Raw genomic sequence first — 16,928 nt, forward strand, 5'->3', positions numbered from 1 at the left:
ATTTTTCTCTACAATGAATATTTTCGATGGTACAGATTTCTTGAAGAAAAAGTACAGATGAGAAAAAAAAATTTCCTTCTAGTACAGATTAAAATGTGGCAACACTGACCAATAGTTATATTTGATAACAATTCGTTTCTCCTGTCAAACACAGTGCATACATACGAATAAAAAACGAACAGCAAAAAATTCTATTGTATTGAAACTACAGTATTTCATTCCAATCAAATATAATTTGGGAATGTTTTCATACTCTTTTCACACCATTAATTTTCTAATGATTTGGAACAACTTACTCGAACATTTATGCTAACTTGGCGATATAATTGATATTAATCGTTCTATCGAAAAAAAACTTATTATTCGCTAATTCGAAATCAAATTCAGTTCATTATGCTTTTCAGAGCTATTGTTTCAGCTGTCTATTCCAATCTGACGGCATATTACTAATACAAGAGCAGAGTTGCTAAAGGGTGTGTCACATCAAATTGCATCACGGAAAAAACGCTGTAGAAATTCGCCCAGTAGACCGATCCTTTTGAAAATTTTAGACAGTAAAATAAAAACTACTAAACAACTTTTGGCATTTTCTTTTTATTCATACTTCGAGCCCAAGCCCGTATGCTCGCACCTTCCTCTTTACCCCGTCCATAAGGTTCTGTACAACGTCAGGTTGTAGTTTTTTTGAACAGAAATCCATTCTCTCTTGAAGTCCGCCTCCGATTTGACAACTTTTGGGTTCTTCCGGAGGGCCTGCTTCATAATCGCCCAATATTTCTCTATTGGGCGAAGCTCCGGCGCGTTGGGCGGGTTCATTTCCTTTGGCACGAAGGTAACCCCGTTGGCTTAGTACCACTCCAACACGTCCTTTGAATAGTGGCACGAAGCGAGATCCGGCCAGAAGATGGTCGGGCCCTCGTGCTGCTTCAATAGTGGTAGTAAGCGCTTCTGTAGGCACTCCTTAAGGTAAACCTGCCCGTTTACCGTGCCGGTCATCACGAAGGGGGCGCTCCGCTTTCCGCAAGAGCAGATCGCTTGCCACACCATGTACTTTTTGGCAAACTTGGATAGTTTCTGCTTGCGAATCTCCTCCGGAACGCTGAATTTGTCCTCTGCGGAGAAGAACAACAGGCCCGGCAGCTGACGAAAGTCCGCTTTGACGTAGGTTTCGTCGTCCATTACCAGGCAATGCGGCTTCGTCAGCATTTCGGTGTACAGCTTCCGGGCTCGCGTCTTCCCCACCATGTTTTGCCTTTCGTCGCGGTTAGGAGCCTTCTGAACCTTGTATGTACGCAGGCCCTCCCGCTGCTTGGTCTGCTGGACGAATGAACTTGACAAATTCAGCTTATTGGCGACATCCCGGACCGAATTTCTCGGATCACGTCTAAACTGCTTAACTACGCGCTTGTGATCTTTTTCACTGACGGAGCATCCATTTTTGCCGTTCTTCACCTTCCGGTCGATGGTTAGGTTCTCGAAGTATCGTTTTAGTACTCGGCTGACCGTGGATTGGACGATTCCCAGCATCTTACCGATGTCCCGATGTGACAACTCCGGATTCTCGAAATGAGTGCACAGAATTAATTCACGACGCTCTTTTTCGTTCGACGACATTTTTCCAAATTTACGAAAAATTGACAGTGAAGCATGGCCAACGTGATCTATACACTCTTATCTGATTATAAACGAAAGCTGAAGATATAATTCCTAAAAATTAAATTTCTACAGCGTTTTTTCCGTGATGCAATTTGATGTGACACACCCTTTAATAATATTTTCCAAAAATTGCTGGATCGTGCAAAATGGTTTTTTCATGATTATGAATGATTTTTTTAAATTAATTTTTTTGATTTTTTAAGCTTCGTGTAGTATTTATATGTAGTTCATGAAATATACCATTAATTAACCATATAATTCTATTATAATTTTATATTATAATTATAATTATAATTTTCTTCTAAAACCTCCAGATCTACGGTTTTATTTGGATAAAACTTGAAAAATCTCGTATTTCGTACTTTCATGTCCATAAAACCGCTCATAGAAGATCGTTGAAAACTGTTTGATAATGTGAATAATTGAGGTGCATGGAGACACATTTCCTGGTTATGGATCACTACATCGAACCTCAATCTTCTGACGTTTTTCATCTAACGCGAATTTTAACATTTTTGTAGTGTTTGTTTTGACCATCTTGGTTGCTATCTCTTTAACACTCGCGAAAAATCTATATAAAAATAAATTTGGAATGCCAAATGTGTTGGTAAGCGCAAAACTCGAGGAAGGAATGGTTCGATTTGACCCATCTTTATTTTGTTGTATTCATATCTTTCCCTAGATCAATATAGTGATGATTGATTGATTCTTTGTTTTTAAAAGGCTTTAAACTTTGCAGTTCATTCTCCTCTAATATAGCGATGAGAGAATTCGGAAAATTTTCGGAAAACTCTGAAGGAAGATCGAAAAATTCGGAAAATTGAACTCCCATACCTTTTCGAATTACATTCTGATAAGCGCAATTCGATTTTTGCGCTAACGAAATTGAGCTTTGTTAGAAAGTGGAAATGGATTTCCAGGCGAAATAACGCACTCCTATATCTTCTATCTACGAGGGTCGTTCAAAAAATAAGTTTCAGTGCCTCAGAAATCGCGGAAAAATAAAATTAGGACAAAAAACACGGTGATTTTCGTAATCTACGTTTAATTTTCTATTTTTCTACATAATCGCCGTCACATTCGAAGCATTTTTCATAGCGTGGCACGAGTTTTGAAGTACGATGTAACTGCGTCACGAATTTCTTCAGTGTTATCGAATCGTTGACCGCCGAACGCCTGTTTCATCACCGGGAATAAGAGATAGTCGCTAGGGGCGAGGCCTGGAGAGTAAGGAGGAACACAGTCCATTTGAATTTTGTCAATTGCTCTTGAGTTACGCGAGCAGAATGGGGCCGCGCATTCTCGTGGATGAGGAACACTCCTTTCGTCAATAAACCTGGCCTTTTGTTCTTAATCACGGTTCTTAATCGGTCCAAAACTTCACAATAGTACGTTGATGAAACAGGCGTTCGTCGGTCATTGATTCGATAACACAGAAGAAATTTGTGACGCAGTTACATCGTACTTCAAAAAGTTGGACGCTACGCACTTCGCGCTCGGAATAGAAAAACTCGTGCCACGCTATGAAAAATGCCTCGTAGATTACGAAACTCACTTTTTTTGTCCTTTATTTTTCCGCGATTTCTGAGGCACTGAAACTTATTTTTGAACGACCCTCTTTTATAAATAAACATGGAAGGCCAAATGTGTTGATAAGCGCAAACCCCGAGGAAGGAATGATCCGGTTTGAACCGTCTTTATTTTGTTGTATTCGTCTCTGCCCGTAGATCAATGTTAAGGTGAGATTTTTTTTTTATTTTTTTGAAAAGCCTTGAGAGGGTGTTAGAAAAAAAAATTTATATGTTCTACTCCGAAAATACTGAGAAAATGCCAATGGATTCTCAGGTAGAATAATGCACTTTGAAGATACAAATTATGAATGAAAATTTAATTTTCTATAGCAAACATGTATTACATGTTACGGAGAAACATGTTATTTGCAAGTAAATCAAGAATCTTAAGCGAAAATTGTGCCTGAAAATGAATTTATGTTATAATGACGAGTTTTGGTAGAAGTACTAGGAAATTTACAGTAAAAGTAAATTATAAAGGGCAAATTAAAAGATCACTCAATGAAAAATTCTGCGATTAAATCCTCGAAGGTTCGCTTAGTAAGAGAGCGTGAATGTTCGAAAGAATTCATATTAAAACTCCAATCTTTGGTGGGACGAAGTACGCCGGCTCAGCTAGTTCAATAAATTTCGGAAAAGTTGTTTAATTGGAAAGAATTTTTTTTTTGTAGATACTTATGGCAAGCACGCTCTATTATTATCGCTGGTTTTATTTAGAAAAAAGATTTTTGTCCGAAAATCGACATTCTGGGCCTAAAGGGTGTGTCACATCAAATTGCATCACGGAAAAAACGCTGTAGAAATTCGCCCAGTAGACCGATCCTTTTGAAATTTTTTGGCATTTTCTTTTTATTCATACTTCGAGCCCAAGTCCGTATGCTCGCACCTTCCTCTTTACCCCGTCCATAAGGTTCTGTACAACGTCAGGTTGTAGTTTTTTTTTAACAGAAATCCATTTTCTCTTGAAGTCCGCCTCCGATTTGACAACTTTTGGGTTCTTCCGGAGGGCCTGCTTCATAATCGCCCAATATTTCTCTATTGGGCGAAGCTCCGGCGCGTTGGGAGGGTTCATTTCCTTTGGTACGAAGGTGACCCCGTCGGCTTCGTACCACTCCAACACGTCCTTTGAATAGTGGCACGAAGCGAGATCCGGCCAGAAGATGGTCGGGCCCTCGTGCTGCTTCAATAGTGGTAGTAAGCGCTTCTGTAGGCACTCCTTAAGGTAAACCTGCCCGTTTACCGTGCCGGTCATCACGAAGGGGGCGCTCCGTTTTCCGCAAGAGCAGATCGCTTGCCACACCATGTACTTTTTGGCAAACTTGGATAGTTTCTGCTTGCGAATCTCCTCCGGAACGCTGAATTTGTCCTCTGCGGAGAAGAACAACAGGCCCGACAGCTGACGAAAGTCCGCTTTGACGTAGGTTTCGTCGTCCATTACCAGGCAATGCGATTTCGTCAGCATTTCGGTGCACAGCTTCCGGGCTCGCGTCTTCCCCACCATGTTTTGCCTTTCGTCGCGGTTAGGAGCCTTCTGAACCTTGTATGTACGCAGGCCCTCCCGCTGCTTGGTCCGCTGGACGAATAAACTTGACAAATTCAGCTTTTTGGCGACATCCCGGACCGAACTTCTCGGATCACGTCTAAACTGTTTAACTACGCGCTTGTGATCTTTTTCACTGACGGAGCATCCATTTTTGCCGTTCTTCACCTTCCGGTCGATGGTTAGGTTCTCGAAGTATCGTTTTAGTACTCGGCTGACCGTGGATTGGACGATTCCCAGCATCTTACCGATGTCCCGATGTGACAACTCCGGATTCTCGAAATGAGTGCACAGGATTAATTCACGACGCTCTTTTTCGTTCGACGACATTTTTCCAAATTTACGAAAAATTGACAGTGAAGCATGGCCAACGTGATCTATACACTCTTATCTGATTATAAGCGAAAGCTGAAGATATATTTCCTAAAAATTAAATTTCTACAGCGTTTTTTCCGTGATGCAATTTGATGTGACACACCCTTTAAACCTGAGGGACAATGAATGTATGGAAAAAATGTATCATCGAATTTGTTTATTGGTCAAAAAAATGAGCCGTAAGATTTTTGCATGAGCTTCTTTTTTATATCCCTTCTTATTCAAATGGTACCAAACAATTTTGGGGCAAGGTTTAGCTCAGAATAATAACCATTAGTTTAACGACGTTTTCGGCAATTGACCGATCAAGGCGAGGTGAATATTTGACATCAAAATCAAATTTGTAATTTTTTTCGATACCCTTGCCTCTGAGGTTTAAGATAAATACTTAGCAAAATCTCTCATTACTATACAACCTGGACAACAACCTTTCCAAGGGACTCACAACATGGAACTCTGAAATCCAAACAGTTAAACCTGAGTCCAACCGCTAACAATTTATTTTTTTCGACAATTTCTCAACCATCAAACACATCCGGGACCGTGAAGAAGTTGATTTCTTCAAAGAAGCTATGACTCAGAGGAATGTCTATGGGAGGTTTGCTTGTGAAGGCTTTGGAAAACGATTGTTGTTGAATAAAATAAAAAAGTTGAAGAGACCGATAGCTTTTCGATTGATTTTTAGTTTGAGTATCCGACAGAATAAAATCAGTCGTTTATCGGTTACGTGATTTAATTTGAGAACGACTGTACCGATGAAGTATGCTTGGAGCCTTGACTTGGTCCTAAGTACAATATGTTGATTGTTGTTGTTTACTTTAACTCTCAGCACCTATAGAACGGTACATTTTTTTCTTCAATGCGTAAGCTCTCAGCAGAACAACGTTGGAAAATATAAATGGTATACAGATCCCTGATTATCACTAAGAAAGTTACCGAAAATGGAAGGTGAAAGCCATGCGAACTGCGATCAAGAAATTCTTTAAGAATAGCTCGTTCGACGATAAACCGAAAACTGGTCGAAAAAAGGTACTACCAGCCCACGCTTGCATAATTGTACAATTAAGATATTAATGCTTGTCAGCAAATTTACTGATATCCAAGATATTCCAAAGAGCAAACCCAAAATTAGTTCTGTGTCATCTGTAAGCTGCAAATATTTTTTTTTTAATATTAATTCTTGTCATAAATTCATTTGCTAACTTACAATTGTCTATCCAATAGTTTCGTTCCTTATCGCAAAATATTAATCCTGTATTTTTCAATAATATCCTTGGATCGATATCCTTGGACTGATGTTAAAAACTTAGTGAAATCTCGTGATATCAGAGGACCTAGACGAATATTTTCAATTCAAATAAAAATTTAAATCTGAATCCCATACCTAGGCCTTGCATGACCAACTTGGATTACGTGTAAATATTTCATTGAATGAATAACAAAAAATCTTATATTTTCACTATCGAGAATAGCACTGCGTAAACCTTAACTGAGGGGCTTAGAATGCAAGGGGTGTAAATGATTTGATCAATTTCTCTACATCGACTCTCTCTTTTGGTCATAACTTAGCAGCAGATACATTCTCAGCTGTGTTTGACAATGTGGAAGATAGGTCAAAACCTCATCTATCGGATTCTATAGCAAACATAAACTGTAACGTTTTTGCAATTGAATTATTAACTAAAGAATAAGTTGATGATGAGAAATCGATCAAGTCACTTACACCCCTTGCATTCTAAGCCTCTCAACTATAATCGTACTAGAAATTACTGATGGAAACACAGCTTACGATACCCCCATTCAAGGATGCGGCTTTTGACAAAATTTATATCAAAAGCTTGTTGAGGTATGTTGCGTTTGTTTCGAAACCAGAAACCTGCAAACGTATCCGTGTTTTATACTTTTCCTGTTGTAAGTGTCACATGGCCAGTTGATATTTTCAGCTTGAATGAACGCAAGTCAACGTGCGTGACATTTCAAGAAACCACGTGGATGCTCTTCATCCCGTTGGAAAACAAAACAATTCAATGTCTGAGTCAGCGTTTCAGGTTGACATTCAAAACTCATGCGCATAACCTTCTCATTGTATTGACTCCATTTGATCGCAGTTAGGCGTCCGGCAGCCCCTAAAATACATTATATTGAACATTACGTACAGGTGAATAAAAATCGCCCTTCCCATTTTATTGATACACTCGACGAAAAATCGGAGGAACACCTTGCAACATCAACAGATTTTGACTGGTTTTGAAAGATTGCAACTTGGTGAAAAATCAACGCAAAAATATGTCATTTCAAAGATTCAAGTTCACAATTTTAGAATATATCACGCACATATTTCGCCTTGCTAACCGCAGCTTTTTGGCAGATTAGGCTTTTCTAGCAAATTTGTCAGCAAATACGGACTTAAACTTATTTGGGACATCCCCTCGAGACGATGCCTTGTATACGCTATAGAATTGAAAGAAAAAAATCACAAACAAAATGATGTCAAACATTGTGGAACCGCTGTTTTATTATATTGGGTATCCCGAAAAGTAATTGCCGAATTTTTCATTACAAATAAAGTACATTTTTTTGGTTTGTAGAATGAACGCTTAAAGATAAGATGTACTTCATTTAAAAGCTTAGTTTTGGAATATTTTATGAATATTTTCTTATCTTGGTGTGTGTAGCTGTAGAGGAAAAAAATATCGGGAAGAGATAAAAAATCGGTTTTTACTGGTTTTTCAAAGATTTTGTGGACTAACACATTTTTTTACAAATAATTCAATAGCAAATCCAATTATCCTTATCAGCCAACTTTCAACTGATTTCTATAAATTTCCTGTATTTGTGTTTGAATGAAAAATTTCCAAATTTCCAGAATTATCCATGTCAATAATTATCAATCAAAAAAAAACTTATTCTTAATGACGTTGTAAACAAACTAAAGGACAGCACATAGTTAAGATTAAGACCATTGACAACAATACCAACTTCAATGTTTACAAATCTCGGTATATATTTGACAGAATGTACATTAGGGTGCCAATGAAAATGGTCATCTCGAATTTCAAAAAGTTACCTCGTAAAAAATGTTCACCACCTCGAAAAAACACCCTATGCCGAATTTTAGCTTAATCGGACTTAAGGGAAAGTGGCGCAAAGCGGTCAAAGTTTGAGTTTTTTTTAAAATCGAAAAATCGTGAAGGAAATCGGGGTTTTCGAAAAAAAAAATTGATGCCAAATGTCTTAAAATTTCATGAAACGTCAAGATCTAGTGTCATCTCGAATTTTTTTTGGCGAAATTCGGCATTCTAGTACTTTTTTCGGAATACGAAACGAAAAGTATGGTTTTGGGTGCAAATAAAAATATTTATCTTGATTTTTCATTCGGAGCATGCTACGAAATGTTGATTTGCACTATAATATACCCTATGTAAAATGTTAGCTCATTCGGGCTTCTTTTACTGGTGCCATAAACGTAAAACTTGAGTTTTTTTGAAAAATAAAAAATCACCAAAAATCGAGGTTTTAAAAAAAAATTGATGCCAAATGTCTAAAAATTGCATTATTTGTCGAGATTTACAGTTATCTCGATTTTTTTTATGTCAAAAAAATGTTTTTTAGCACTTGGTCGTTTTTACTCCTGAAAAATCGATTTTTGACAAAAAATTATTTTATATAACTGTAAATGTCGACGTTTCATGCAATTTTAAGACATTTGGCATCAACAAATTTTTTTTCGAAAACCCCGATTTCCTTTACTCCCCCATTGGGTAATTTTTCGGTTTTCAAAAAACTCAAACTTTCACCGCATTGCGCCACTCTCCCTCAAGCCCGATTGAGCTGAAATTCAGCATAGGTTGTTTTTTCGAGATGGTGAACATTTTGTATAGGGTAATTTTTTGAAATCTTAGGGTCGATTTTTTCCCATACATTCATTGACACCCTAATGTACATTCGACCTAGTTAACTCTTTGTGGTCGTTTGTCTGCTCTCAGCCACCACAGCAAGAAACCATGCTAATCTTATATTTAGTCAACCAAGTATCAGTTTATGCTTTTCCTAAACGAAGCTTGATGTCTAATGAACCTGTTCACGGATCAATACGGTGCTCCTATGAGTAATAGATAACGGTACTCAGTATCAAACAATGTAGTCACCAACACAAGACAACGCACAGTGTGTTGATTGCATAGAAATGTAGGACAAAAATCATAACAGCAGAATTTAGCCTTGGTAACACTTCGTTGTGATGGAAAAGATTGTTCATAAGTTTCAGAACCACTATTTGCATAAGTGTCTCATGTTATCGCAAAAGTATCTCAAGCGACAAAATCTTTGTTCTTCTAAAACGAAAAGTTCTGATAAACTCGGACCACAGAAATCATTATTTGAGTAACTACTGGTTCAAATGATGTTGAAGTAGTTGTTGCCATGGAAGAAACTCTAAATTCCTGAATGTTTCACTTCCTCCTTGCTCCTCGTGAAATATATTCCACATTACAATGACAAACTAGGTTTGAAATTACAGAGGATAATAGAAATCGGTAAACTAGACCCCTGCTCAGCCCATTTCCTTTCAGTCCCGAATCATTGCAGAATATTTTCCATCAACTTTTGCACTTTGCCTTTGCGAATTTATTATTATTCATAACCCTTTATTTCTTTGATCCGCTTTGTTGCAATCACGGCAGGAAACACGTCGGAACCGCTCAAATTTCGATTCAGCCGCAGCCTCTGTTAGGCTCCTGCTCCTGCAGAACCAAGGTGGAACCACCGAGCGAAGGAGAGAAAAAATGCCAGAGAAAATAGCACCATTAGGGCACGGGGCACGAGCTGACCGGAAATAAGAAGATTCCTATCGCTAGCCAGGGCCAAGGAATCACAATTTGTGCGGCTCTCGAAAATTGGCATAAGCCAAAATCATAAATTCACGGAAAATAATGTCCTTTTCCCTTCATTATTTTGGCCGGGCGCGAGCGTGAAGAAAGAAAACACAGTCCCCCCTCCCTCTCGAGGGGTGGTGGTGGACCCGGATATCGAAGGCCGAAATGCGAGATGCCTTTTTTTCCTCTGCAACAAATAATAAAAATTTGGCGAGGAGTGAGAATACACAATTCTGATTTATTGAAACCCTTATTTTCTTATCGACTTCCTTTTTCTTTTGCCCCGAGACGGACCAGCCAAATGAAATTTTCGACAGAATCAGACGTCGTTTCTTTCGGCTTTCGTCTCCTTTCATGTATTTTTTTTGTCCTCGCAGTAACAACACAAAAAAAAAACTTTCAGACAATGCAACCCACGATTGGGGGAGAAAAGTCAAGTTCATGTCGCGAACGAACAAAACAACTGTTGGATAATTAGTTTAAAAAATTGATAAATGTCGCGCAAATGAAGCGTTCTTTTTATCGTCCCTTTCCATCCGGCTCCGACTTTCGCTGAAAAAGGCAGTTAATTTCAAATTCTTGCCAGGGAACGCCGGTGGAAAGTCTATCTCCAATTTTGAAACACACAGAGCACACGGAACCCCAAAAGCGCTCATTTCGATTCGTGCTGCCTTTGTGGGCGAATCATTTTATAAAAACTCTCGCCGTAAATGGCTTCATTATCGTGCTGATTTTTCTCCGTATTTTCATTGAAGTCACTCGATGTCTTCTCCTGGGTGGGATTGGTCCTTCTCACGCGACACTGATTGTGTGGGAGTAAGGTGTGCCCGCACACACATATAGACAGTGGAAAAATTAGACACAAAAGAAGCTTTATTATGACTGGTGCTCATCAGGGTGACAGTGTTTTCTTGTGGTACAATAAGAAGCTGGTGTTGTCATTGTGGGGAATAAATCCTGGGTAGAAGGTTTATTATGTGATTATACTAAAAAGGACTTGATTTGGAAATTAAATTGGGTAATATGATTACGTTCGTAACATGGTTCCAGGTCCTAGTGAAGAAGATGTCAGTCCCTACTATCAGCCGTTATTGTACAGAGGAAGCGTTATTGTAAATGAATTTCACTCTGGATCATTTGTTAGCTATATCTAATATGTTTAGATAAAACTAGTTTCTCTATAGGCGTATTTGTTGCGTATTCGAAGCTTCATGCTTATTAGCACTTTACCATTCACAAGTTTCGTAAAAAAATATTCGCTTGGCGCCGGCAGCGCTAATTTGGATTATTTGACTTGTCGTTGACCGTTCTTGACATTATCGAGAAATCATAAATTGTTGAGTCTTACTAATATCATCGTTAGATCTCATAGGTTCTCAATCCTGTTTCCTTACTTTCATGGTATTTCGAAGATATACAGGGTAATTTAGATGTATCGTACATTTCACTTTCAAAATTGTACGTTATATCGAAGCATAATAAAGAACTCAGAAACGTAGCTTATATTACTTTATCGTGTTGCTACAGGGTGGGCCATTTAAAGTGGAAGGATTTGTTTTTGCAATAGCAAAGTAAAGAAGTGGAATTTAAAAAAAAAATTTTGAAATTCATTTATTTTGGTCCAAGGAGATTTGTTCTAACTACTTTTTGATTATGATATCTCGTAAATGACCGCCTCTGGCCTTGACCGCAAAATGTGCTCTTTTTTCGGTATATTCCATCACTTTGCCCAATGTTTCGGCCGATATGGCAGCAATTTCTTGTCGGATATTGTCTTTCAGCGCAGCCAGGGTCCTTGGTTTACCAGTGTATACCTTGGATTTTAAATATCCCCATAAAAAAAAAGTCAGGAGGCGTCAAATCAGGTGATCTCGGTGGCCAGTCATAATCGCCGTTTTTCGATATTAATCTTCCGGGGAACATTTCGCGCAATAATTTGGTCGTGGCAGCCGCTGTATGGCATGTAGCGCCGTCCTGTTGGAGCCAGTAATTGTCCAATTCATTTTCACGAACAAATGGCAATAAAAAATCGGTTATCATTGTCCGATAACGCTCCCCATTCACGGTTACCATTGCTCCATTTTCGATTTCAAAGAAGTACGGGCCGATGACTTTATCGGCATAAATGCCACACCACACAGTAACTTTTTGGTCGTAAAGAGGTTGCGTTTCGATGAATTGAGGGTTTTCAGTAGCATAAAACCGACAATTTTGTTTATTCACTCCTCCATTCAAGTTGAAATGCACCTCATCAGACATTATGATTTTTTGCCAAAAGCCACGTTCATTTTTGGCCATTTCTATGGTCCATTTCGCAAAATCAAGTCGACGTGGTAAGTCAGATGGGTTAAGTTGTTGAGCCATTTGAATTTTATACGGAAACATTTTCAAATCAACACGAATTATGCGTCGGAGAGTGGTTCGAGCGATGCCTAACTCTTGCGAACGATGGCGACCTGATGTCGATGGAGTCTCTGCAACACTGGCTCGAACGGCATCAATAGTCTCGTCGAAACGTCTTGGTCGTTGTCTGGACAGATGACTGGCATTACCAACACTACCAGACGATGTAAATTTGGCATATAATCGACGTATAGTGTTGTCTCCAGGCGATGTTTTAACTTTATTTTTATTTTTCCACGCACGTTTAGTTAACACAATTGAGAAGTTATTTTGAATGTACAGCTGAACAATTTCAGCGCGTTGTTTAGGTGTGTATTGTTCCATGGTTAAAATTGTACTGAAATGACGCTTCCAACGCGGTATGACATTTGTTAATCTGACATCTCAGTCAAAAGTTATGGGGTTGCCAGATGCTTCCACTTTAAATGGCCCACCCTGCATTTGGGTAAGATTAATGAATAAATTCAACTAGAAGACGAAGCCAGACTTTCTCATGATATTTCCCTTCGTACTGTTGATTAAAGCTTGATTCATTTAGAATCCGGAATCATAAAACCAGTTGTATTTCGGGATTGAATAATGGTACAAAACATGTTCTAGTATCAATATGCAGATAATTTATTGTTCTTTCAGAAAAAAATATTCAAAAAATTATTCCTTAACACATTGGAAATGTGTACGTTATATCGAAGTTCCTCTGTACATACGTAAATATTACTAACCTGTCCATATTTCCTCCAATATGTGACCATATTACCCGCTTCCAAAAAAAATCTACTTTTAGGCTGTTTCAATTTCAATAAAAACATTGGAAGACACTGTTTTGTGGAACATTTGTCCGATTAATTCGAAAAACAGAATATTTAAATTCAAGAAACTGCATTTAAGTTTACTAAAAACTAAGCCTTTTTTTCGATTTTTTTAAAATACTATCTAAATGATCAGTTCACTTAGCTATCCTTTTGTCTTCAGTATTCTACACAGCACATAATTAAATCGAATGCCAAAAACACAATTAAATAAAATACGAAATGCCAATTGAATAAAATGCAAAAATCGACGCATATAAAAAAGCATATAGGAATATTACGATGAACTTTGTATAGATATACAACTTAACCCATCAATGATGTAGAAAATCGTGCTTTTCAGTTTATGCGATTTTAGATACACATGATACTTGAATTGATATTTTATGCGATTGTGATTTGAAACGAACTTATATGTTCCTATCATGTGCAAAAGTTCTACGATTCAATGTTTGCTGAGTATTGTCTATTAGATGTACAAGTACGGCTTGAAGGCTTTTTGGCATCGAACAGGTAGATATAAGGTGTGAAATAAAAATCTCAATGTTATAAATAACGAAAGACTTCGAACGCTTGTATAGTGATGGGCGCAAAAAAAATTTTTTTTATTTAGACTTTCGGTTATTCCAGTCAATACTACGTAAAAGTGGTTGATTGAGTAGACCATTTTGCCTTTTCAGTATCGTTGATTTATTTTTTTAGAAAAACAAAAAATTACTTTTGTTACTAAATGTGTAACCTTTATGGTATGACATAAAAAAGCCATGGTTGGGTTTATTTAAAAAAAATGACCCCCTTTGGTCTCGATAACCATCTGAAAACGCGTAGCATATTCTCCACGAGGTTCCGGAGTTGTTGGGGGTCCAGTTCGTCCCAAGCCTTCTTCAACACGGCAAAATAGTTTTGATTGTTCGTAACATCAGTTTTGTTCACCTTGTTGTCCAAAATCGCCCATAAATTCTCAATAGGACTCAAGTTGGGGTGGCCAGACTTGAACTGAGCCGATCGAAAGAATGCAGCTGTTTTTTTCGCAATATGCTTCGGGTTCTTATCTTGCTGGAAGGTGTAGTCCCATTTTCAGTATGGATTCTTCCAGATGCTCACACGAAATGTCGAATTAACCATCGACAGTCATAATACTCTTTTTTTATCCCTTTTGTTTATTTTAGGCTCATTAGCATTTTAGCTGTAACAAAACCGAATTTTAATCGTGTACATGTCACATGTTTCTCATGTCTATAATTAGCACATTACACAGTTGCCCTTTTCGGCGTTAGAGTTTTCCCTTATACACCATTGCATATGGTACACATTTACACAGTAGTCGTTTAGGCGTAAGAGTTTTCTTTTCTGTTCTTCCATTATCCAGTTAGACCGGACAGCGGAGACTGTTGATTGATCATTGTTGAGTTATTTATAGAACAGCAGCCCGATGTGTCTTGCAGAGCAGAGCAGTTGTATGGATGAATCGATCTTATTTCGATCTCCATCGCTTATGATTGTTGCTTGGACGTAGTTATTCTGTAACAACACAAAGATGGTCAATGAGGGCCCTGAGTTTTGAACTCACGATCGATCATAATACCCTTGACCTGTGCTAAGTTTTCTACCCCAGCTCACGAGAAACAGCCCAGTGCTTCAAAGGCGGTTGTAGATCCACAACACTCGGAGTCTTGTTAAAAAGCTCGAACTTGGACTTGTCCGATCAAATAATGCACATCCAGAACTCCAGCGGCTTGTTGACATGGTCCATCGCAAACTGAAGTCTTTTTATGTGTTGGTGTTGCTGATAATCGATTGCTTTTTGACGAAGTAGAAATTTATCTAAACGCCATAACTGCCAAGTTTTGATTGGCCCGATTTACGGTTTCCCCAACACAGACTTCAAAATCAATGTACACTCTGTCCAACTTCTATAAAACCAGGTGATGATCTTACTGCTTTGTGTCATTGTAAACAAACAGTGCTTTAATTTATATTCTAGTGTGTAGGTATTGTTGACTACCATACACTGCATGATTTTCATGTGTGTGTGTGTGTGCAAGCGCTGAGCGTTAATGAATGTTCCCGTATTTTCAACTGTCAAGTTTCTATAAGACCAGTTACATTTTCCGTTGTTTTAGTTGTTCTGATCAATTAAATCTGGAAAATGCCGAAGGGAAAAGTCCTCACGGAGAGAGGAGAAAGACAAATCGATGCATTTCACCAAGAAAATATTAGTATTAGAGAAATTTCTCGTCGGATTGGACGATCCCATCAAGTAGTGCTCAATTATTTGGCGAATCCTCAAGGATACGGTAAGAAGGAGAGAGCTCCACGTAAATCGAAGCTCTCTGTCCCGGATAAGCGGGGAATAGCTAGAACAGGTTCGAATACCTTAAAATCGCATGTGCAAATAAAGCAGTATCCGTTTGCCTGTCGAGACATGCACCGATTAGGAAGCGCCCTGCAACTTCACGCGCGCTCCGTCACAGCCACCCTCGCAGGATTTCGCCAAAACCAGCAAAACAATGGTACTATTCATACCAGCAAGTAAGCTGAGCAATGGATTAAGGACCAAAAACCTATTTTTTTGGACTGGCCGGCTCACTCTCCAGACTTGAATCCTGGTGGAAATCTTAGGGGGATCCTTGTACGCAGAATCTACACTGAGTGAAAACGGTACACCACGACTGAAGAACACAATGTCACAATTTCGGAAAAATGGAAAAATATCGAGAAATCCGTTCAGCAGAACTTGGTAAATAGTATTCCAACACGAATTTCCAAGGCAAGGTTACCGATTCTTGCCATGCAAATCAGCCTATCGTCTTAATTTTTATTGATAGTACTTATGAATTTTGAAGTGGTCCTATAGAAACTGGACAGCAGAAATTATCATATTTAAGCACAATAAATAAACAAACAACTCTTTTGAACGGAATTGACGTTAAATATACGTTATTCTAGGCAGTCTACAATGTATGAATGTATCTTGTTGAAATTCTAACTGTTTGTGTTGCAACGAAATAGAATCAGGGTGGTCTTCTAGAAGTTGGACAGAGTGTATCTGTGGGAATCCGCTTTGCAAATATACATGCAAGTAGGCGTTACTTTAATTCCCACCGAGCTGTGTTTTCCCAACACAGAGTTCAAAATCAATGTGCCTGGAGCGATCCGCTTTGCAAATACATCCAAGTCGGGGGTATTTTTGTTCCCATCGAAATGTGTTTCCAAAAGATGGATTTCAAAACAAAGAGGCGGGTGAATCCGCATTGCCAATATATGCAAGCTGCGAGCACCTTTGTAGTCGCTTGTCTTGGTGTAGACCGGAATATGTTTCCCTAAATCGTACTTCTAAACTGAGAAGCCTGGTAAAATCGTCATTTCAGATACTTACATGGCAACTGTTCAAACTTTTTACTTACAAAGCAAATATACTGAATTCAATTGATTTCGAAAATTGTTCCATTCAATCGATAATTTAATCAGTACAATACAAATACTTACTAAGACAACGGTAGTCCCACGTCAACGTTGCGGTTATATCATAGCCATAACCCACCCATTTCTTCTGTTGAGGGCCCGCATTGATTTCCATCTTGTCTGGTGGAGATTGCTTTCGTATTTTGGCATCAAACGCACACCTTGGTGTTGTGTCGTGCTTTGCCAAAGATAGCCTAAGGTGGTTTAGGAATGGGGAATAATTGTGCTGCTGGAA

This window comes from Toxorhynchites rutilus, chromosome 2 (assembly GCF_029784135.1).
Source record: "Toxorhynchites rutilus septentrionalis strain SRP chromosome 2, ASM2978413v1, whole genome shotgun sequence".
NCBI lineage: Eukaryota > Metazoa > Arthropoda > Insecta > Diptera > Culicidae > Toxorhynchites > Toxorhynchites rutilus.